This window comes from Nelumbo lutea, chromosome 1 (genome assembly GCF_056320005.1).
Source record: "Nelumbo lutea isolate HS-2025 chromosome 1, American lotus-T2T, whole genome shotgun sequence".
Classification (NCBI taxonomy): Eukaryota; Viridiplantae; Streptophyta; class Magnoliopsida; order Proteales; family Nelumbonaceae; genus Nelumbo; species Nelumbo lutea.
This window is the reverse complement of record NC_142684.1, coordinates 64,775,526-64,799,228: the sequence shown is the minus strand read 5'-3', so window position 1 is coordinate 64,799,228 and position 23,703 is coordinate 64,775,526. Positions and strand designations below refer to the sequence as shown.

At 42.7% G+C, this 23,703-nt stretch overlaps 1 protein-coding gene across 7 annotated transcripts in view; it reads left to right on the top strand.

Annotated features, from left to right (window-relative positions):
- Positions 1–4,755, top strand: part of LOC148874961 (uncharacterized) — a 29,414-nt gene extending 24,659 nt beyond the window's left edge. For 2 of the 7 annotated variants that reach the window (XR_016105365.1, XR_016105366.1), the window contains exons 5-6: positions 3,415–3,455; positions 4,350–4,755. The gene's annotated coding sequence lies outside the window, so the exon portion shown is untranslated. Of the gene's footprint in view, positions 1–3,414; positions 3,555–3,593; positions 3,823–4,205 lie in introns of those variants that run through there. The other 5 variants (XR_016105364.1, XR_016105362.1, XR_016105363.1 and 2 more) reach the window with 5 other exon arrangements.
- The last annotated feature ends 18,948 nt before the right edge of the window (positions 4,756–23,703 follow it).

Sequence of the window (23,703 nt, the reverse complement as noted above, 5' to 3'; positions counted from 1 at the left end):
CGCCTCCCAACAGAGAGAAGAGTGACTCGATCACTCCAGGAGGCTCAGAAAAATCCAAAAACCAAACTGCACTCCTTAGGAAATCAAAAGAAAGCTAACAATACCTGGCCGCCCAAGATATATAAAAAACAAAGAGTCCAACTTTTCAATGACTCTTCCCCGTACTCCAGTTCTTCTTGATTTTGATGCCAAACAGTAGATCACCTTCCTGATGACTAGATCCCACAAAAAAAATCCAAGAACTGGGCAATCTACAGCAGATCGATCAGCCCTTTACTTCATGCAGTCGGCTGATCTAGGGCTGCATGAGAATTCTTCTAGAAACCCTAACCACTGCTCTAATACCAAGTAGAAAGCTTGCTGAATTAAAAAATATGAAATAAAAGGAGTTTCTTGAAGGAAGAAGAGAAGAAGAGAAGTTGAAAAGAAAGGAGAGCAATAATCTGGCCTCCCCCTTCACTTATTATTTATATTAAAAATAATAGAGCAGTACAAAGACAACTATGCCCTTATAGGGCGGCAAGACATAAAACAGCATATATAAGACACAAAAACATAATAAAATTTAGACTCGCATAACTACTGTTGTCCCCACCTCCTATCTAACAACTAACATTAAACATCTACTCATAAAAAACATCATAAAACTGATAATCTTCAAGAAGTGGAAGACAACATTTAAGACAAAAGATGGCTTATATGAGTGGTTAGTTATGCCATTTGGACTAACCAATGCTCCTAGTACTTTCATGAGGATGATGATCCAGGTACTTCGATCCTTCATTAGTTGTTTCCTAGTTGTTTATTTTGATGATATTCTTATATACAGCCATAGCGTTGATCCCGAGAAAGTAAAGTCTATCTTAGAATGGCCCCTACCTACCAATTTTCAGGAGGTTAGAAGCTTCTGCAGCCTAGCAACTTTTTATAGAAGATTTATTAAGGGGCTCAGCACTATCATGGCTCCAATTACAGATGCAATGAAAAGAGGTGAATTTAATTGGACCAAGGCAGCAATTAAGGCATTTGAGACTATCAAGAGGAAAATGACAAAGGCACCTATTTTACAACTTCCAGACTTTTCTGAAGTCTTTGAAGTGGCATGTGATGCATCTAGTGTAGGAATTGGAGGGCTCTCATTAGAGGTGTAAATTGGGTCGTGCCGCCGGCGGCCCGGCACGACCCGACACAATGGCACGCAGGCCATGCTAGGCCTGGGGTTCTAGGTCCACAGGCCTAGGGGCGAGCATTACTTGGTTAAAATCGAAATATCGAACTGAAAATTTCGGATTTTAGATTTAGAATTCGGTTAACCGGAAAAACCAAAATAACTAAAATTTATTATATAGTATGTAATATATAATATATAATATATAACATTTAATATATAATATGTTATATATAATGTATTATGATGAAACTCAATTTCATAATATATATTATAATATATATTATAGGTTATAATATATAATATATAATATTAATTAAATTCGGTTTTTAACCAAAATAACTGAAAACCGAACCGAAAATTTCAGTTCGGTTATTTCGGTTTTATTGTAATTCGGTTTCAGTTCGGTTTTCATTTTTTTATTTTGGTTTTAAAAAATTTGGTTTATTTGGTTTGGTTTTTAACCAAATAAACCGTATGTTCACCCCTACACGGGCCGGCATGACACGACACGACTATGTGTGCCGTGCCACTCATGGCCCGTGAGCCCGTAGAAGGCATTGCTCAGCCCGTCCGGTGAACTAGCCGTACCCCCCAACAGCCATAAACAACTATATAGGGTGGTATTTATGTATTTTGGTTTTCAGAGGAAAAAGAATGACATAAATGCCCCCCAACAGCTATATAACAGCTAGTTTGGGGGGCATTTTGGGTAAAGTGATAAAAAACTTTATAAGTTATATCTATTCTAGTAGTCCGAACCAGTAAGGAGAAGAAGAAAGAGAAGAGAAGAAGAAGATGAAAGAACTGTCGAACTTGATAGCTAAACCCTATCAGTCGACCTCTTAATAGTGATTAGGCTTCTAATTAAATGTACAAGGACTAAACTGCCCCTACTTAAGTATGGGACAGAGAACCTCTAATAAGACTGCCACATAAGCTCATAACTTAACCAAGGTGAGATGACTAATCTACCCTTATTCGGCTAACTCTAACAGGATGCAAAGATGTTATTCTGGATTGTGAATCTTTGTTATTTGGAGTTGTTTTGCTCATCTAAAGTGCATTGGAATTTGGATTCCACAATGGAAACGTATGTGCTTTAGAGGGACCATATTTTGAGTTCAACATAGAAAAACTAGCAACACAACTAAAAGTACTTGTGAGTTCCATGTCTTATTGTCAATTGCAAGAATATGCTGTGATGATGGGCACAACTGACAGCACTTGAGAGTTCCATGGTTTGGCTTGGGAGTTGGGACTTGATGGCCCAATGACATGCCTGCACCATGATTATTAGTCATTTCTATTATTTTTCTTACTTAAATCATGTTATATGAATGACTTAGATAAATTTCTAAGGCCTTAAAAGTTAGATGATCAGGTTTCATTTTCTTACTAATAGATGCTATTCAAGTCTGAGAGCGGCCACTTTGTTGGAAAAAAATTGCCAAAGTTTAGGAATGTATCCAGTCTGCCCCTCCCATGACTGACCCCAGATAGCTGGGACCAACATTGGGTAATGGCCTTTTTAGATGCCACTCAAGCATTAAAGTGAGTTGTTCTGTCGTCTAAAGAAATTTTTTCATTTTTGGTATTTTAGTTCTTTTGAGGACTCTCTGGGTTTCCCTGGATTATAACCCTATGAGAGGTTTTTCAATGGCTTTTCCTTAAGGTTGAATTGCAATATAAGTAATTCTACATCCTCTTCTGGTTTATAGAATAAGTGAACTTTTTTTTTACTGTACTGACAGAAGGGGAAAAAGGGTTATTACCCCAATGATGGTTCCAACTATCTGGGTCTTGGGAGGGATATCACAGTTTTTATTTTTTAGTTATTATCAGATGAGCTGAGAGGAAGTTTTTAGTGAATTTCCTATGTTTATATATACATTAAAGTTTGCAACACCTTTAGAACAGAGTCAACAAGTTAAATAAAATTCATATTATTAAGCAGGGCATTTTCAGACTTTCTTGTAGGTAAAATGGATTTGCTACAATCTTTTAAGAATCTTGAAAAGTTTTTTCTTCAATAATTAATGAAAAAAATATTTGCAAAGAGACAAATTGCTTATAGATGTAATGAAAACCAGCAATGTGACCCATTAAGTTCTGTGATCCCATATTTGTGATGGAAGCCAAAACCTCATTAAACCTCACTTGTTAGGAAAATGCCCATAAATTTTATAAGGCTGTGGAAATAGCTTTATAAACCTCACTTAGAAACAACCTCTTTGCATGTGCAGGAGTAAGGCTGTGTACATCTCTCTCTCCCCAAAATAATGCGGTAAGTTCATAAATAGGTGTCTGTATACTGTAAAAATGTTTGTTTTGAGTTGACTTCTCCTGTGGAAAAAGTACCTCCAGAATTGTATCTGGGTGCCATAACAGGGTGTTAAAATATGAAATTTATTTTTTGGGGTAGGATGTGAGGAAAGATAGTGAAGGCCATCTGCATGGAATCTGCCTTTTTTATTTGTTCAAACCAGTGGCTTAAGCTTCTCTTGCTGATGATGAGTCCTTCATGCAGTTCTCACCAGGATATATCCTAGGTTGACAATTAATGTGGTCTGATAATTATAACCATCTGAATTGTGTTTTTGGTTACTTTATCCAGACAATAATAGGAAACAGTCTATTGGTTGTTTTTCAACTATCATCTGATTATCAGGTCCAATATTGATCTGTATCTGATGAAAATAGGCCCAGTGTCTATTATGGATTCTTAGATGTAGAGGGAGGTTTTTCAACTTTGAGGATTCAATATTTCTAAGTTTTTCTCATACTAGATGGCAATTCAATAGTCAACTTCATTTTTCCAGAGAAGAACAGTCAACTTATCAGAGGAAAATAGGTATTAACAAAAGTACAAAACCATGAAAATATTTATTACTCTAATTGTGATAATTAATTTAGTTTTTCTGGTAACACATTATTATTAAATTATTGTCACCTATAGACTATTAATCTGAATATTTTGAGGAAAATCCATATTTGTTTGGAGAGAAAGTGAGGTCCAATACTGAGGTTATGACAGTGAAGTGTGGGTTGAAGCTGGCTATCTCCTGTGGATTATCTATTTTAGAAGTGGAATCAGACTGCCTTAGTTTGATCAAGAGTGCAAAAGCTGGGAAAGTTGATGTTTGTGCTGAAGCTTTCTTTCTTTCTAGAGATATTGCAGAATTGGTGAAGAACCTTACCTTACAGTGTCTTTCTTTTACATTAGAAGATCAAGCAATGGTGTTGCTCATGCTTTGGCTCGAAGAGGTCTTTCAGATTAGGGTGTTTTTGTCAATGTATGCCCTGATTGGTTAGAGCCATTGGTGCGAGCTGATTTGTCTTGGTTTGTGGTTGTTTAGTTTCTTTGAGTTTCCCTGTTTTGGGTTCTGGTTTCTGCCTCTGTTATCTCGGTCTTTCGTTGTTCTGTTACTTTTGTTGTTTTTTGTTGAGGGCTTGATTTTCCTTTGTATCCTTTCCGTGGCTATGGCCACCTTAATGGAAAGTTTTATTTGCTTCTAAAATAAAAAAGACTGGCTGAAAAAGTTATATCTATTCTAAGAAGATAAAATTCTCAGAATGTATTCAGGTAAGAGAAAGATCATTTTTGTTTGTTTGTAATATTATGGTAAAAATTAGACAATTACCACTCACCAGTCACCACTATGACAACACTTTTACTAATACCGTAATACGAAGGCCGTTACTAAAATTGGGCAAGGTATCTTTTTGTTTTCAGCTAGCTTGATGGTAGTTTAATGTCAATGCAATTTTGGAAGACATACTGGCCTAGCAATGGAAAATCAATTTTCCAACATTTACCATATGGTAACCAAACAACGGAGGGGAAAACTATTCTATTTCTCTTTCCTTCCTTTTTCTTTTCAGTCTCGTTTTTCAAACCAAAGACTGACCAAACCATGAATAAGGAATATTTATAACGTAGTGAGAAAAAAAAAGAAGACTCCTTAGAAATTCTTTCCCCAATAACGAGGACTTTTAACAATGAAGAGGGAAGGTGCTGGTAGCTACAGACCGCTGGGCTCAGATATCTTATTACGTATGTTAACTGAAAATATTAGGACCTGCAGTTGGATGTACATCACATAAGAACCTAGCTATTAGCCCAAACATATCTCTTATATAAATACATTAGTGGGGACCCGTGCGATGCACGGGCTTATTTTAGTAAAATTAAAGCCAAAGGAGCTAGCCTTCACAATAGGGATAAGTCGGCCCAAATCCAACCCAAGCATTATTGTTTATTTAGTGTAACGGATCAAACCCTAATCACATTTTATGCGAAATTGGAATTTTTAAAATAAAGAAATTTTGACAATTGTATTTTCAGATATCATATCTTTTCCATATCATACTCGAATCAAGAAAAAAATCTAATTTGAATTATTGCTTTAATTAAATTCATTCTCTTTCCTCTCATTATGTCCTATATTTAATGTATCAACTCCCATTTTCTATCATTAAATTCTATGATTAAGGTATGTTAAATACAATCATACATGAGCATTGTAGACTTTTTTGACTAAAATACCCCTATTTATGAATTTGGTTCCTCTCTATGTGCAAACTTCGGCTACCTGCTACCAGCAAGAATTTGTAGGTTTGTCAATGAATTGGGTTTGGGTCGGTTCCAGTTAGAATTGAAGTCGACCTGACATGAAATATTGAGGAGCTGAAACCAAAGTGGATCTGATAGGGTCTGTAATTTTTAGATCCAGAGCCGATCAATTATTGAGACAATCGAGTCTGAATTGGTTCGAAACTGGTCAAGATCCAGAACTGACCTGTCAGTTCCAGTTCCTGGAACCAGAACCAGCCCAATCGTTTCAGATCCATCGGGTCCGTCTTATCGGACCTGACCCATTGACAGCCTTAGGAATTTGCTGTCCAAAATGCGTAGAGTGATGTCACGTCATTAAAGGTGGCCCTGTGTTCCGTTAAATTACTTTTAGATATTTTAAGGAACCATAATTTTGGGAGGAAAAGCCTCCATTTTGTTCTAGTCTATATCTTCCACCCACTCATCTCACTCTCCTCTCTTTCCCTTCCCCTCCCTCGGTTGCATCTGGTAGAGAAAGCACGCATATTTTGCATTTCAGATTCTATTTGGAATAGATAGAATCAATTCATCTCGTGGATTAAGTTGTACATGTTGGATTTTAATCTCATTAGAGATTTAATCCAATGGGGTTTGATTGATCAATTACATAAAAAATATACTTGCACACGTCTTGAAAAATAGTTTTTTCTCTTAGTAAAACTATTTTTTAATTTGTCCCACATTGGAAAATTACAAGATTTGTTTTTTGAGTTTTTAAATACTAGTTTATTTATACTCCTTATAAATAAAGAGGAGAATATGGAGGCTTGCTACCGTGCACGCGTGTACATGACACAATGAGGCGCACTTTCCTTGCACCAAGAGGGCAGAGCAAAGTCATTGAGAAGAACACCACAATGATCCTGATAGGGCAGATTTTCTAGAGTATAGGGTGATTCGAGAAGAAAATCTGTTGACAACAACAAAGGAACTTTCTGTAATGAGGAAGATGGACACCGAGAAACCTTCTCATTCTTCTCTATATCTCTTGTCTCTCACTTTACCTATTTGCAGAGAAGTTCCTCAACCTCCCTCTTTGGTTTGGTCAAGCATCGGATAAGAAAGAACATGAACCAACGTGGGGTTTCTATTACAAAACCAAAAAGCAAAATATAATTTTAACGGAGATTATTAACTCAACTTTTAGTCTCGTTAGTTCAAAATCTCATGAGCAATGTGGCATATGGCATATGGCAGGAATTATTGCCCAGAGTGGGCAGCCAAAGTTTGCCCACTCTTTATATAGGCAAAAATGTAATTTAAATTGTTATTACCTTCCATTTTATTCAATAACGCTTCCTATTAAGGTGTTAACTCCCGTTCTCTCTTCTTAGATATTTTATTTGAAGTATTTTTATTTCTCATCAATAAATTCTACTAATTAAATCTATATCCAATTATTTTTAATAACATAAAACTTGTGTTCAAAATCAACAGCCATTTTGTTTGGGTTGTAAGTAATTCAACCACCCACATCAAATGGGTCAACCAATTGTTTCATAGTTAAATAATAAAAAATTAAAATAAATAAAATCAATGTTCAAAATATTGATACATATCGGCCCATATTGGCCGGCACGTATCATATTGGGAGCTTCCCAATACGTCCCTACAGAGGGTGTATCGGGGTTTTGACCAGTTCAAGGGGTGGACGACCTTAAACCGGCCCCTCTGAATTGGATATGAAAAAAAAAAGATAAAAAACCTACTGATACTGCCCAATACGCCTCTACCAGCATATCGGGCATTTCAATATTTTGAGACTTGAATAAAATATAAATATTATAAGAGTTAGAAATTTTTGAAAATTTTAGTCGCATCTCTAATATTACATATTTTATCATTTTAAACAACAATAAACAAGAAAAACAAGAAATATTTTTACGATGGAAATGAAAGACATGATTTAAATTGACCTTGAAACGAAACCATTTTCTTATAAGTGGTGGGTCAATGGTTGAACCATTTAGGCTAAATGGGTCAACCCATGATGTCATAATTAAATAATAAAAATTTTAAAAGATAAAAATAACAAAATTATTAAAAGTATAGAAATTTCATGAAAAATAACACTTGGGTGCATCTTTGATATTATGTATTTATCATATTAAACAAAAATAAGTGTGATAAATAAGAGTTATTTTTATTAATTGTAGAAATAGAATAAAAAACACAAACCAACTCAAAAAGAAAATGGTTTTTGCATCTAATTGGTGGTGAATGGTTCATAGGGATGTAAATTGGGTGGGCTTAACTCAAGCCTGAACTGACCGAATTCGTAATTTTAGATAGGCTGACTAGGATTTTTGGCTGTCAAGATGAGCCTAGCATAAGTTAAATGTTTGGGCTTTTCTACATTTTATAGGTTGGGCCTAAGCCTAATCCTTAGATAGCCCAATTTAGGCCTAACTACATACATACCGACATACATTGACAAATATTTGTATGCACGCATGCATATACAAGTGATTGACAAACCCTACTTCAAGAGTGCATCAAATGGTGGTTGGTCCTAGGCAGGATAAATTAGGTTTGACTTTGGTCTTGGACCTTAGACCAAATGCATAGGGTTGGGGCTGTGTTGAGCTTAAACTTAGCCCAACTTACTTGACTTGCACCATGATAGACTAATCGTTTAGGTAAAATGAATCAACCAATGATGTCATAAATAAAATTTAAAATTAAAATTAAAAATAAATAAATAATACAAAAAAATTACAAAATACATAAAATTTATACAAATTTTTAACATATCTAGCATATTATAAATTTAGCATATTAAATAGAGATAAGTGTGATAAAAAAGAATTATTTTTAAAATTAATTATGGAAATGAAATAGAAAATTTAAAATTACTAAAAAATGATTCACTTTTATTTTCAAATCAAAATAGGCCAACACATGATGCCATAGTTATATAATAAAAACTCAAAAAATAGATAAAATAAAAAATATAGAAAATAAAATAAAAAGTATTTTTATTAATAATGAAAATCAAATATAAAATTTTAATACACTAACGTACTATACTTGAATTATTTATGTTTTCAATGGGTTTGATAATAAAGACGGGGGATAGAAAAGATACAAAGATTGAAAGAAACGACACCATTAGACAAAGACATCAAAGCACGGAAATTGTCATATGTGTATTTAGTAATGATACTAAATGCTTTGAATCGGTACAAACTGATTTATAAGCACAGAAAGCCAGAAATTTTGTTTTGAATTTGATGGTTCAGTTGAAAATGAATGAGAAGCGTTAAAAAAAGACATCAAAGAAGTAAAATATAATTGAAAATGGAAAGATCGGAATTATTCAAAAGAAAGGAGTTAAAATGCAGGAAAGCTAAAGGGCCTAAGGCTACGAGTTGGTCAAACTTGTATTTACTGCGACTGTACCGTACCACACATGGGCACACCACAATAAGGAATATTTTTGTGTGGCCCCTGGCCCCCGGGGGATTGGCCCTCAGGTATTATTCCTTCCATATTCCTAACAGTTATAAGCAGTTTTTTCAAAGGGGTCCTTACTCAATTCTGGGCCGTAGTTATTTGGGTCTTGGGTCTGGTGGACTGACTTAGTACCATCTTAACCTCTAGGCTCCAGACTTGTTTTGTTCTTTTTACCACATCAAGCAATGGGAAGGACAGGATATCAAATACAGCCTTAGGGTTACCATTCTCGATTATGGGAATAAACTTTAAGTTTTAAATTCTAATATGCATGGACTGATATTAAAAAGATATTCCATGTTAAAGGGGAGTGATTATATTCACGCATTCTCCCTTTAAATTATTTATTTTGGATAATTTATTTATGTAAATGCATTTATTCATTATATTCTTTTGTTTGAAATTTATCCTGATAAATGTGATTGATGAAGGAAGATTTGGCCCGACCTCATAATCACACAATACGTGGCAAAGGCAACAGCTCGGCACAACAGCACACCTAAGGCGTGGGCTCCGAGAGGAGGAACCAGTGGTCTGAACTCCCTACAAGGAGCTCGAACTCCCTGAAAGGAGCCCGAGCTCTCCCTTAGGCCCCGAGCCTTACAAACACAAAGGGCAATAACCCGAACTGGCCTGCCCCATGGCAGTTCGGGACACACCTCTATCCAAACTCAAGACTTTACCTTGCTCACCACTCCAGCACTTCACCTCCAGGACGCCGAATTGAACAACCGTACCAGGCCTGACACCGAGGAGGTCTGTATCCAAGGGCGGCGCACCTGACTGACTTGGGATCTGACGCTTGACAGCCGCACTTCAACGGCCACCTACCACTGCCACCTACCACCGCCATCTCCAGTTGCAGAGACGGTTCCGACAAAGAGAGCAGTGGCGGTTCTGTCCCAGCAGAGGTGATGACACCCGAACTAGCAGGAGCGCAGAGATAACCATACCCGACCTGACAGAAGCTTAGGAGTGAGTGCGCGAGGTGGTTATAAAAGGCTCCCTACCCCCCAAGAACAAGGTATGTGAACTTTGCGCCATCTAGTTTTATCTTGCCTTTGAGAGAACACTAACTTGAGCTTCAGAGCAATCTCACTGGGTTCCTCCCCGGAGATTCCCCACCTTCTTCTCTGTTTCAGGCCCCTCTGTTGCTCTAGTCAGAGGCAAGCTTGTTGACAGCTAAGACCGGCCAGATTGCGCACCATCGATTGGCGCCATCTGTGGGAATGCTTCTAAAAGCCTCCCTCTAAAACTCTCATAACCACCTTGTTCCAGAAAACCCCAACACTCATGGCTTCTTCCAGCAACGCTGGACCGCGCTACGTAGCACAGAGATAAACACCGCCGGGAAACAACTTCAAGTCCCCATAGTGTGCATCGGACAGTTCAACATCCCCCTTCCGGTGGATGGGACCCGCAGCTTGAACGCGCCGCGAACAGTGGCCCCCGTAAACCTTCCCGCCATGAATGTCCCCTTTCCACTCCCTATCGAAACAACCTTTACTGAACCAACTGTTGTCCCCCTAGCGACCAGCCAGAACCAGTTTGACGACTTGATGCAATGCATGCAGGCAATGCAAGCCCAAATGCAACAATTCCAGCAGCATCAACTCCAACAGCACCAAGTACTGCACTACCTCTCTCAACATCACTATCAGCAGTAGTTCCCCCAACTGCCCCTGAACAAATCACTGCTTCTACCTTGTCACCCTGCTCCAAAGCCGATTAAGACTTCCCCTTAGGGTGGACGCCCTCACCGAGGAGAAGCCTCCCAACTTTAGAACCCCCCCTAACAGCCAGGCCTCATCCCCGAGCCAAAGGGAAAGAAAAATCACCCCCGCCTCGTAGCTCGCAGGCGGGTCGGGAACTTCGCCCGCAAAGTCAGCACCTCGGCACTCCAAGCCTGAGTTTCTACTCACAGAGAACCGATTCAGCGCCCTAGCAGCAAACTACCAACATTCTAGGCCCATCGAGCTTGGCAACACAGAGGCCAGCAGCGCCAGTACTAGGCCCACTCAACGAAGGCGCTGTTGAAGTCGCCGAACTGCCACCCATGTCCTGCCCGAGCTCAGAGTTAAAGAAGAGACAAGCTTGGATGAGGTAAAAGCTGCCCCTATTCTCTCAATTCCTTCCCCCCTCTCATCAGAACTCCTTGCAGTCCCCATGCCCTGAAACTTCAAACTCCCCCCTTTAGACAAGTATGATGGGTCCTTCGACCCCAGCGACCACGTCGATGCCTTCCAATCCCAAATGCACTTGGCAAGGGCCAGTGAGTCGTGCATGTGTGTGGCCTTCACCACCACTTTCAGGGGGGTTGTCCGCACCTGGTACAGGAACCTGGCCCCCGGGTTAGTAAGAAGTTGGACCCAGTTCATGTAGGTCTTCACCACACACTTCGTTATCAGCAAGCGGTGCCTCAGAACCGAGGAAAGCATATTCGGAGTGGTTCAGAGGGAAGGAGAGTCCACCCGGGGCTACATCAAGCGGTTCAATGACACGTGTTTGCAGATACCGCAACTGGACCCCACGGTACAGCTCGCGGCAGCCAAGAGTGGAGTAACACACAAGGAGTTAAAATGGCACATGGTAGCCAGCCAGCCCGCGACCGTAGCCGAATTCCTCAAGCTCGTGGACAAGTTCATGAGAATAGAGGAAGAGATCAACCAAAGGATCGAAGGCGGGGTCGAGAAAAGGAAAAGAGAAGGCGAGCCCTCCAACCCAGGTGACAGAAAAAACCCAGCCCGGGAAGCAAAGCCAAGCCAGCTGTCCCGAGCTCCCTTAGCAGCTTGGACGGACTACACACCCTTAAACACAAGGTGGATTGAGATCTTGATGACGATCAAAGACGCCCCATAAGTAAAATGGCCACCTCACCTAAAGGGGAACCCAAACGAGAGAAATAAAAATTTGTATTGTAGTTTCCATAGAGATCACGGTCATAGTACCGAACAGTGTAATAATCTCCGGGACGAGATAGAGGGACTCATCCATCACAGATACTTGAGAAATTTTGTACAGCATAATAATAATAATAATAATAATAATAATAATAATAATAATAATAATAATAATAATAATAAGAAGAAGAAGAAGAAGAAGAAGAAGAAGAAGAAGACAGGCCAGCAAGGAGAGCACAGTAAGGATGTTTTGGAATCCAGCAGCAGGCCAGTCAAACCATCGCAAAGACAACCTCCAGAAGAGAGGCCAGTTCGGGGAACCATCCACGTAATAGTGGGAGGATCGGTGGTAGTAGGTTGTACTTCGGCAGCGGCCTAGACGTCAGTTCGCGAAGCAGCCCGAGAAGAACAGAACCCTCCAAAGAGGTCGAAGACGGAAGAATCAATCTTCTTCACGGAAGACGATGCACGAGGTGTCCACTACCCCCACGATGACGCGCTTGTCATAAAACTAAGGATTAGTGACTTCGAAGTTAGGCGCATACTTGTGGATTTAGGTAGCTCGACGGACATCCTCTTCAAGTCGGCATTTGACCAGCTTCAGTTGTAGAGAAGCGAGTTGAAGCCCGCGAACACTCCTCTGGTGGGCTTCAGCGGAGAGGAAGTCAGACCCCTTGGGAAAATAGTAGTGCCTGTGGAAGTCGACACATGGCCTTGTGCGGTGAGACTCAGCCACGATTTCCTAGTGGTTGCGACCCCCTCCCCATACAATGCCATAATAGGGTGGCCAATTACGCATGTCCTACGGGCAGTGGTCTCCACCTACTATTTGGCAATGAAGTTCCCTACAGACTTCGGTGTGGGGGTAGCGCAGGGCGACCAGCTCGAGTCCCGCAAGTGTTATGTTGCCGCCCTGAAGGGAAAAACCAAGGCGGCCGATGACCTCGAGCTGGAGCGGCCTACGGAGCAGGGCGAGGAACGAGCTTCGCCCACGGAGGAAATGGTCGCAATCCCGACTTCGGCTACGGACCCGGCTAGAACGCTACAGATCAGTGCTTCCGTCAAGGAGCCTCTATAAACCAAACTGGTGAGTTTCTTACTTCAAAATTTAGATATTTTTGCATGGTCCGCAGCCGATATGCCCAGTATTGACCCCAACCTTATAACTCACAAACTCAATACTGACCCTATAGTCAGACCCATTAGACAGAAGAAATGCAACTTAGCCCCAGAGCACTAGAGGGCAGTCGACGAGGAGGTTGAAATGCTCTTCGCAGCGGACTTCATAAGGGAAGCTCATTACCCGAGGTGGGTAGCCAACCCAATGCTGGTGAAAAAGGCAAATGACAAGTGGCGCATGTGCGTCGACTACACCGACCTGAACCGAGCTTGCCCAAAAGACTGCTTCCTCCTCCCCAGAATTGACCGCCTAGTGGACTCGACCTCGGGACATGAGCTGCTAAACTTCTTGGACGCCTACTCAGGTTACAACCAAATCAGGATGGACCAGTCCGATGAGGAAAAAACCAGCTTCATTACCTAGTTCGGCTTGTACTACTACTAGGTCATGCCCTTTGGACTGAAGAATGCTGGGGCGACCTTCCAAAGACTTGCGAATAAGCTGTTTCGGCCTTAATTGGCACGAAAGTAGAATGTTATGTAGACGACATGGTCGTCAAGACGCGGTTTTCACAGGAATTAATACAAGACTTAGATTTTGTCTTCCAAATTCTGCGTCAATTTAGCATGAAACTGAACCCAAACAAATGTGTCTTCGGTGTTACCTCGGGTAAGTTCCTAGGGTACATTGTCCACCGGCACGGCATTGAGGCCAACCCAGACAAGATAAAGGCCATCCTAGATATGAGACCACCCCGAAAAGTAAAAGAGGTTCAGAGGCTAAACGGCCGCATAGCCGCTCTAAGCCGCTTCATGTCTAAATCGGCAGACCGCTATCTACCTTTCTTTAAGGCAATCAAAGGAAAAGGGTTTGAATGGACCCGAGACTGCCAGCCTGTGTTCGACGAGCTAAAAAGTTACCTCGCTAGTGTGCCAATCTTAGCCAGACCTGAGGAGGGCGAGGTCTTAGAACTGTACCTCTCAACAAGCGACGAGGTAGTCAGTTCGGTACTAATAAAAGAAGTAGATCGGGTCCAGCGGCCTGTCTATTATGTTAGTAAAATTCTGTAGGGAGCAGAGACGAGATACCCACAGATAGAAAAGCTAGCATACGCACTGGTAATTGCAGATCGGAAACTCCGCCCGTATTTCCAGACCCACACTGTCATCGTCTTGACTAACAAACCTCTGAGGCAAGTCCTACTTAATCCCAAGGTTTCCGGTCGGCTGATGAAGTGGGCCATCGAGCTCAGCGAGCACGACCTCCAGTGTAAGCCACAAACTGCTATTAAGGCCCAAACCTTAGCAGATTTTATCGCCGAGTGCACGTTCAGCCTCGAGGTCCCTGTGCCGATTGAGCCCGAGATCCCCAGTTCGGGTGAGACTGAAGCTCCCAAGCCAATAGAGTCTGAACCCCGTGAAGTAGCAGCCAGTGTGGCATCTCTCCTGGTTAGACCAAACACAAACTGGGATGAGGTGTTAGACAGTTTTGTATGCCCTTAGCTTCAATCAAGATGATGTACTTTATGAGTTTATTGTAAATGAATAAAAGTGCATATTTGATTCATGTTCCCTTGGTATGTTTCTATGTAATACCCTTAAACTGGACACTTAATGAGATTCGTGTAAGTTTAGAATGTTCACAGCCAGTCGGTCGGTCTGGTGAGACCTATCCTGATAAGGCTAACACTATGGTGCCACCAAGTCGGTTGGGGTGGCCTGTCTCAGCTACCAGGGTGAGACCCTAGGCACATACAGTGTAGGATTAATTGAATCTTTGAACTGGACCAGATTTCCAGTATTGCCCTGGCCCTTGGAAATTGATGGGCAAAACTAGAAAGTTACACCCGACCCCTAGACTTGATTATGATACTGCACTGGCTGTCGGATTAGGCTGTTTTTGATGTACTAATTAGTGAGATCCTTAGCTGGGTCAAAACCTGGGTATGTTGGGACAGTCTGAGAATTCATTTGAGTGGGTGATCATAGTGACAGGATCAGCCACTTTGTCGGACAAAGGTAATGATCGGGGATGCACTCTCACTGATGGAAACCAAGACTGTCGGCAGCCGATTTCAATTGTTGAGATTTGTTTCGCAAAATATATTTTATATGAGATATAAAAGTATATATATATGGTTTCGAAATAATTTGCAAAAGGTTTTAATTCCCGAGATCCATATAAGCAGAGAGTGCAACACTGTTCCTAGCAACCGAGGGAGAGGTCCTCTCTTGTCGGGCAGTGTATGATCATTATGGGCTGAGAGTTCAAGTGTAAGATCATTGAGGATAATACCTGATAGGCTAATCTTGCATCTGCTCACAGTCCCTGGGTGTTACAAGGTGGCTTGGCACAGGGACCACTTAGGGTAAGTGTTGGGCCCATAGAGCCCATGAGATGGGTTTCAGGGGGTGCACTGTCCATAACAATGTATTCGGCCAGGCCTTGTAACAAAGGCTGGGCCAAACCCATGTGGCTGATGTGTAGATCAATGTTTGGGTCCCACACCATACAAGGAATCCCAACTGGGCAGCAGTTTGGAAGGATAAATGAATACATAACCTTAAATGGGCCTTAAACCTATTTCAAACTAGGCTAATTTGATTAGTCACTTAAAGGGGCGAATTCTGAGATGGATCAACTGAAAGGATTGGGCCCTGACCCTATCCACTTAGAGAGTCCATTATCTAAATAAGATTTAGATCTAGAAGCATCCTAATTAGATTAGGAGATGGCTGATCTAATCTGCAGATAAGATAGGGGTTATCCCTTATCACTTAAAGGGACTTCTAATCCAAATTTGATTTGGATTAGCAACTCCTAATGGGATTAGGAGCTGGCCCCTTTAAGTCTATAAAAGGAGGAGGGGGCGGCAGCCTTTAGAGATGCAACCAACACATTCTTGTCTTTAGAGCTGAAATCACAAGAAGAGAGAATTCTGATCCTTGCGAATACTCTCTTGCCGCCTCCTTCCTGCAGCCGCCGCCTCCAGCAGTTCGATCTCCAGTTCTTGGGAGAAATCAAGATTTGATCTTGATACCAATCTTTTCGAGCTGTATTAACAAGCCATCCAGTTGATTCTTGCAAAGGGTCAAGTTCTTTTGAAAGAACACTGTTGATTCTGCTCCACCCTGCACTGCGCCATCTTCAGTGGGAGCAAATTTTGGATCCTTCCTTGGGCGTGAACACCTCCATTGGGAGATACTGTTTCTCCGTATCAGGTATAATCCCTCCGTACTCCTTTTGTTTCAGATCTGGTTCAGTTTATGGTTCAAGAATGATCATTGAAAATATAATTTTCAAAATAGGGAATTTGATTCCCAATTGAAGGGAGAGAAAAAATTTTGAAATTCGCCCCCTTATTCTACAATCTTTGGGCGTCCATGTGATGGATATCCTACCCTTCATGAAGAGCCCTGGATCCTTCACGTAGATGGCTCCTCGAACCAGCAGGACAGCGGGGTTGGAATAGTGTTGCACGACCCGGGTGGCACGAAATTGGAATACGCACTACGCTTTGAGTTCGCGGGATCCAACAACGAAGCGGAGTACGAGGCACTGATAGCTGGGCTGAACCTAGCGCAAAAGGTAAAAGCAAAGCACATAGTTATCTGCAGCGATTCCCAGGTCGTGGTCAACCAGATTACGGGTGAATACGAAGCACGCGAGCTCACTATGATCGCATACTTGGCAAAAGTAAAGGAGGCTATGCTCAACTTCCAATTACACTGCATCAGGCAAATCCCGAGGTCAGAGAACACTGAGGCCGACGCCCTGTCCCAGTTAGCCAGCACGAGTCACAACACCATGAGAACCGTGTACATAGAGGACTTACCTCGGCCTAGCATTCTCAGTGGGGCAGAGGAGGTCGCTCCTGTCCTTGAAGCAGAGCTAAGCCGGATCAACCCACTCGCGAGCTTCTTGCTAGATGGAACCCTCCCTGCGGACCGCAATGCAGCCAGGAGGGTGCAATGCTAGGCAGCTAAATACGTCATAATAGACGAACGGCTGTACCGACGGTCCTACACGCTCCCCTACCTGCGTTGCTTGCGACCTACCGAAGCCGAGCTCGTACTCCGCGACACTCATGAAGGTCTATGCGGCGGACACTTGGGGGGCAGAGCCCTCACCCAAAAGGCACTTCGACAAGAATACTACTCGCCAACGATGAAGGCAGAGGCCATCGAGCTCGTCAGAAAATGCGACAAGTGTCAGAAGCATGCCAATATCCATCATCAGCCTGCCGCCGACCTCAAGTACCTCACCAGTCCATGGCCCTTTGCACAATGGGGCATCGACCTCCTGGGGCCATTCCCGCCAGCAACAGGTGGGAGGAGATTCCTAGTGGTGGCGGTAGATTATTTCACAAAGTGGATAGAAGCTGAACCGCTGGCAACAGTTACAGCCCGAAACGTACAGAACTTGTTTTGGAAGAACATAGTATGTCGCTTCGGGTTACGTCGAGTACTAATCTCCGACAATGGTAAGCAGTGCGAGGATATCAAGTTTCAGGAATGGTGCCAAGATATGGGAATTCAGCAGAACTTCACATCGGTCGCACACCCACAAGCAAATGGTTAGACAGAAGTAATGAACAGAGCTATCCTCCGTAGACTGAAAGCACGATTAGATCGAGATAAAGGGTTGTGGGCAGACGAGCTACCAAGTGTCCTATGAGCTCACCGAACCACGAAAAAAACCACCACAGGAGAAACCCCCTTTAACCTCACCTACGGCACTGAAGCGGTAATCCCGGTGGAGATCGAAATACCTACACTACGACTAGAAGCATACGGCGATCAACAAACGGAAATGAGTTGCGTACCAACCTCGACCTACTGGACGAGGTAAGAGACCTCGCATACATCCAGACCATAGCTTACCAGGAAAAGGTAGCTTGGTACTACAATGTCAAAGTAAAAAAGCGGAACTTCCGCGTCAACGACCTGGTTCTCTGTAAGATCATGGCACCCGAGCCCGGTGTGGGCAAACTTGGACCGAATTGGGAAGGGCCCTACCGAGTTAAGAGAGCGCTCGGGGGGGCATACGAGCTCAAAACTTTAGAGGGCAAACAAGCACCCCGAGCTTGGAACGTCATTAACTTGAGACGATACTACCTATAGATCACCAAGCCAAGTGGACCAAGTCGCTACTAGAGCCAAAGGGCTAGGATGCCGAGCTAACAAGGACCTCGGCATAGGCAAGCAAAGGCAAAAAGTGCCAACTAAAAGTTTAGGCAAAGTGCCAACAACGAACTAATAGGGGCATCGGCATATGGTCAGTTCGGCAATACGGCCAGTTCAGAGGAAAGAGTGACCAACACTTAATCAAAAGAAAATCATTTCATTGCAAAGTACTTTGTGTACATTTAAAAAAATAATAATAAAAATTAATACATTTTACAGGCCTGGAGCTACTTCTTCACCATTAGAAGGCACTTCAACGATACCCAAAGGTCTTGCCTCGCCCTCGGAATCCGGCTCACCATCAGCGGCATTGGCCATCTCCTAAGTAATGCACAAAGTGGATATGGCACTAATATCAAGCTCGGGGTACGTATTCTAGATCATCCACCGGCTTAGTTTAAAACCCCTTCTGTACGAGTCTACCATCAGGTCATCAAAGCGCGGCGAGGCGAGATACTCATCGACGGCCTTCTTCTCGGCATCTTCAATGCCTTGAGAGAAGATATGCGTCCTTTCCCTAATGTCCTCTTGAAGGTATTCGACCTTATGCTGCAAATCCAGCCTTAGGTCCGCCATGTGCTTCACTACGACTCCCATGGCCTCGACATCTCTCTGAGACCTCACCTGCCTGGTCTGTGCATCATGAACAGCCGCCTCAGCAACTCGGGAAGTCGCCTCGACAACATGGAAAGCCTCTTTGGCAGCTCGCGCCTGCCTCGGGCTCTTTTCCACCTGGGCCACTAAGGCATGGATAGAAGAATTCACCTACCAAAAGGAAAGAACAAGTGATCAAAAGAACGACAACAAAAGGGATAAAAGCAAAGAGCCTGAAGAGAAATCTGACTTACCACCATGGCATGAGTGGCAGCACGACAAGCCACTTGGTTCAAAGGAAGATCGGTCCACGCCGCGACCTCTTCAGGGTAAATGGCCTCCCTACTCTTCTAAAGAGCATGGTTCGGCAACAACACGCTCCTGAATTCCCCTTCGACTCCCGAGCCTGAGGGCCCAGCTCGCATATAAGAAGACCCTGAGTAAGCGGGAGCCCCTGTGTAAGTAGTCTCGGCATAAGGGGCCCCTGCCTCTTCTTGCATTGGAGGAGCCATCTCAGGCTCCCTGGGTGGATCCTCTGACGGGTAGTCTAGTACCTCGGGCTCCGCATCTCGGGGTAGCTCGACATGAGTTCATTTGGCAACTCGCTTCCTCCTCTTCATGCCATGAAACAGGTGCCCACCACGAGTCCTTTCTGAGTCCATCACACGTGCGAAAAGAGCTCGGCATCAGAAAAAATGAAAGAATGGAGCAAAACAAAAAAACCTCTGAGTAAGGAACCTACTCGAACTCAGACCGGCCGCAATGAGCTTGGCCTCCGTCAGATAATGATGGCATTTTAGCTCAAGCCGTGCCCATTGCCAGAGGCCCTTCGCTGTCTCCTTATCAAGCATAACACCGGCGTCAGGGGCAACCATCCCCCACCCGGTTTGGAATGGCCACCCCGATTCACTTCGCACCCCGAAGTAGTCCCGTTTCCACGTCGGGACCTTGTTGGGAAGTTCGTGTAGAAGCTTAAAACCCGGGCGAGGAGACAAGTAATATGCCCGCCTACTCCCGGGAAGGGGACCCGCTTGCTTCTTAAGCATTAAAATGGAAGAGAAGATCTTCAAGTCTAAAGGCAAGACCTGTTCGCAAAATAGAGAGATTGTCCCCACCAAGTTACGAATAGAATTCGAGTGAAGTTGACCGACTGTAACACCCAAGTGGTTCATTACCTCGACAATGAGGGTGGAAAGGAAGGCACAACTGAGCAGCGAGCTGCTCCCGGAATATCACGACCTCATCAGGACTGTGTTCCCAAGGGAAACTGCCCGAAGGTATGAAGTAGGTGTACTCTCTAGGCAAGTTGAACTATGTGATAACGGAATAAAGCCCCTCAAGCATCATGGTCGAAGGCCCAAACTTGTCCAACATCTGACCTCGACGAGAGGAGGACGCCAAACTACCCGAGGTGACTCGGCCTACGGGTTCGAACTCTTCCTCGAGTTCTACTTCAGGTTCACTGTCAAGGGATGCAACTCGGTTCATAGAACCTGCATCCGACTCCCTTGAAGAACTGTCTGAGCTATCCGAGCTAGACATTGGAAGGAGAATAAGGATTATAGGAAAGTACTCACCCGGAAAAAAGCAAACGGACTATGGGAATGTGAACGCAAGCTACAAGCTAGGACGTGAACTGAAATTGAGACGCGAGCTCAAGAAGCAAAACGCAGGATAGTGATAGCGACTGGGGTCCCCCACTATTTATACCCATAATAACCGAGAATCAATGGCTCAGATCAAAAGACAATCTGACAGCCCACAGTCGCGCTGACCGCACGTCTCCAGAGATCGAGACATTACTAGCCGCATGTCTCCTGAGACCGAGACGTGATTGGCCACACGTCTTTCTGAAACTGAAAGCGCCAGTGCATGTCTCCTCACCTTAAAGGTGGCAGCGGCATGTTTTTTCAAATTTGAAAAGACGCCCACTGTCACGTCTCCCAACAGTGCGCTTTTTGAGTTTTGAATTTTGAAATAAACGTGCATCGTCACGTCTGTCAGCATTCATAGACAAACTGGCGCCTTTCCCGTCTTTTTTGGCACTCGAGAAACCCGAAAAAATCCTGATGAGCGCACACTTCGCGCTATCAGTCAAAACATGTTCGAAGTACGGGACAAATCCACCTACCACCTCACGAACTCCCCGTGCCAGTGCAAGTCTCTTAGCGTGAGGAGTGGGGGGCAATTGATGAAGGAAGATTTGGCCCGACCTTGTAATCACACAACACGTGGCAAAGGCAATAGCTTGGCACAACAATACACCCAAGGGTCTGAACTCCCTACAAGGAGCCCAAACTCCCTGAAAGGAGCCCGAGCTCTCCCTTAGGCCCCGAGCCTTACAAACACAAAGGGCAATAACCCAAACTGTCCTGCCCCATGGTAGTTCGGGACACACCTCTATCCGAACTCAAGACTTCACCTCGCTCACCACTCCAGCACTTTGCCTCCAGGACGTCGAACTGAACAACCATACTAGGCCTGACACCGAGGAGGTCCGTATCCAAGGGCGGCGCACCTGACTGACTTGGGATATGACGCTTGATAGCCGCACTTCAACGGCCACCTTCCACTGTCATCTCCAGTTGCAGAGATGGCTCCGACAAAGAGAGCAGTGGTGGTTTTGTCCCATCAGAGGTGATGACACCCGAACTAGCAGGAGCGCAGAGATAATCATACCCGACCTGACAAAAGCTTAGGAGCGAGTGCGCGAGGTGGTTATAAAAGGCTCCCTACCCCCCAAGAACAAGGTATGTGAACTTTGCGCTATCTGGTTTTATCTTGCCTTTGAGAGAATACTAAATTGAGCTTCGGAGCAATCTCACTGGGTTCCTCTCTGGAGATTCCCCACCTTCTTCTCCGTTTTAGGCCCCCCTGTTGCTCCAGTCAGAAGAAAGGTCGTTGACAGCTAAGACTGGCCGGATTGCGCACCATCAATGATAGTCCAAATTATTACTCGTTTTCGTGAGTAAAGTTGGCATTTTTTCATCTATTACCATTTTTTATGTTGGGTTAAGTATACAGGATTATTTTCGTCTGAATAAAATTTGGTCTCTTTTTCTCCCTCATGTAAAAGTAATTTATCCACTTCAGACGTGGGTCAAGTGGCCAAAATACTTATTCCGAAAAAGTTATTTTTTTATGGGCCGTACAAATATTTGCAAACGAACATCGTACGAACGAGGCCTTAGTTTCCTAATAAAAAGGAAAGTGAATTGGTTGCAATTAAGTATCCTTTGTTTGAATTTTTTTATTTTTAAAATAAAAACAATAAAATTTTAATGGGATTAGCAAACAAAAGAGGGTAAACTGATGTGGACAACTGGATTTTACAATATTATTAAATGAGCACATGCATTGCATGTGGAAATTTTAAACTATAATAACAATTATTATTATTATTATTATTATTATTATTATTATTATAACTGATACAAAGATGCGATTCAGTCCAATAAAAATCTGCAAAATATTTTTAGATTATAACTAGGAGAGAAAAGCAGAAGGCAAGAAGGGAGAACAGAAGATGAGTTTGATGGTCTTCTCTTCCACCTTTTTTATCTTTTATTAATATTACTAAGATTGAGCAAATTACAAGTCTGCCCTTAAGTGAGAAGCTAGCTATCAACGTACTTAAAGAAAGCATAAAAAAGAACTAAAAACCCATAGAGAAAATGCCCATTAGCAAACAAAACAACCAGGAAGAACTAACTATAAGATAGTAATGGGGTAGTGCCCATTCGGTTCAGTCTCTACTACTTTTGTATTCTATTTCCATAATAAATAAAAATAATTTTTATTCAGGGAAAATTTCTTAAAGTACTTTTATGGTTTAGGAATTTTTTAAATTATTTTTACAAATTGTCTCAAAGTATCCTTGAGTTCTTTGACAATTGTCTTAAACCTCCCTAGTCGTTAACTTTTCGTACACTTCGTTCATATGTGACATCACGTGACTGATATATTTTAAAAAATTCCTAAAATACCCTTTTTAAAATTCAAAGCAATTGTTACTTGACATTGCTACCACCATTTCCAAAGAGAGGATAGGAACTTCTATGGAGACTTTGGCGTGCTTGAATTAGGTCTCGAATGTGTGAGGTGATCTAGAGCAGAGATTGACAGCCTATATAGTATTTACTCCATGGTCCTGCGTGAGATCCGTGAGAACTTAACAACCTCCAAAAGGATTCGACATTTTCTTGTGATGTCAATCTGAAACACATAAGAACAGAGAGAGGGTTGGTTTGATTTCTAGATTTTTGGGTATTCTTTTTTGGAACTAATGTTGTCTGATCTGAAGTGTCTCGACCAAGATCGTAGTCAAATAATCTTGCCAACTAGTGAAACCAAGGTGGGAGGACGAAGTCGCATAACAAGATCTGAAATCAAGAAAAAGATTAGAGGTTTGAGGAGTTGTTCCCTGGGTAGACACTCCAATGCTCAAGTCAGTGGTATGAAAGGTAAGTGGTCGGGCCGAGCAGATGAGAATAATGTCAGTCCGAGCAAAAGAGGCAAAGCAATAGTCTAAGGAGTCAAAAGTCCCTTACCTTGAGCGGAGGTTACCTATTTATAGCCAAAGATCTGTGTCTAATTCGGGTGGGGCTTCCAGGGTTGTCAGGATGAGGTTACCCATCGAGGTCTTCAGAACAAGTCTACTT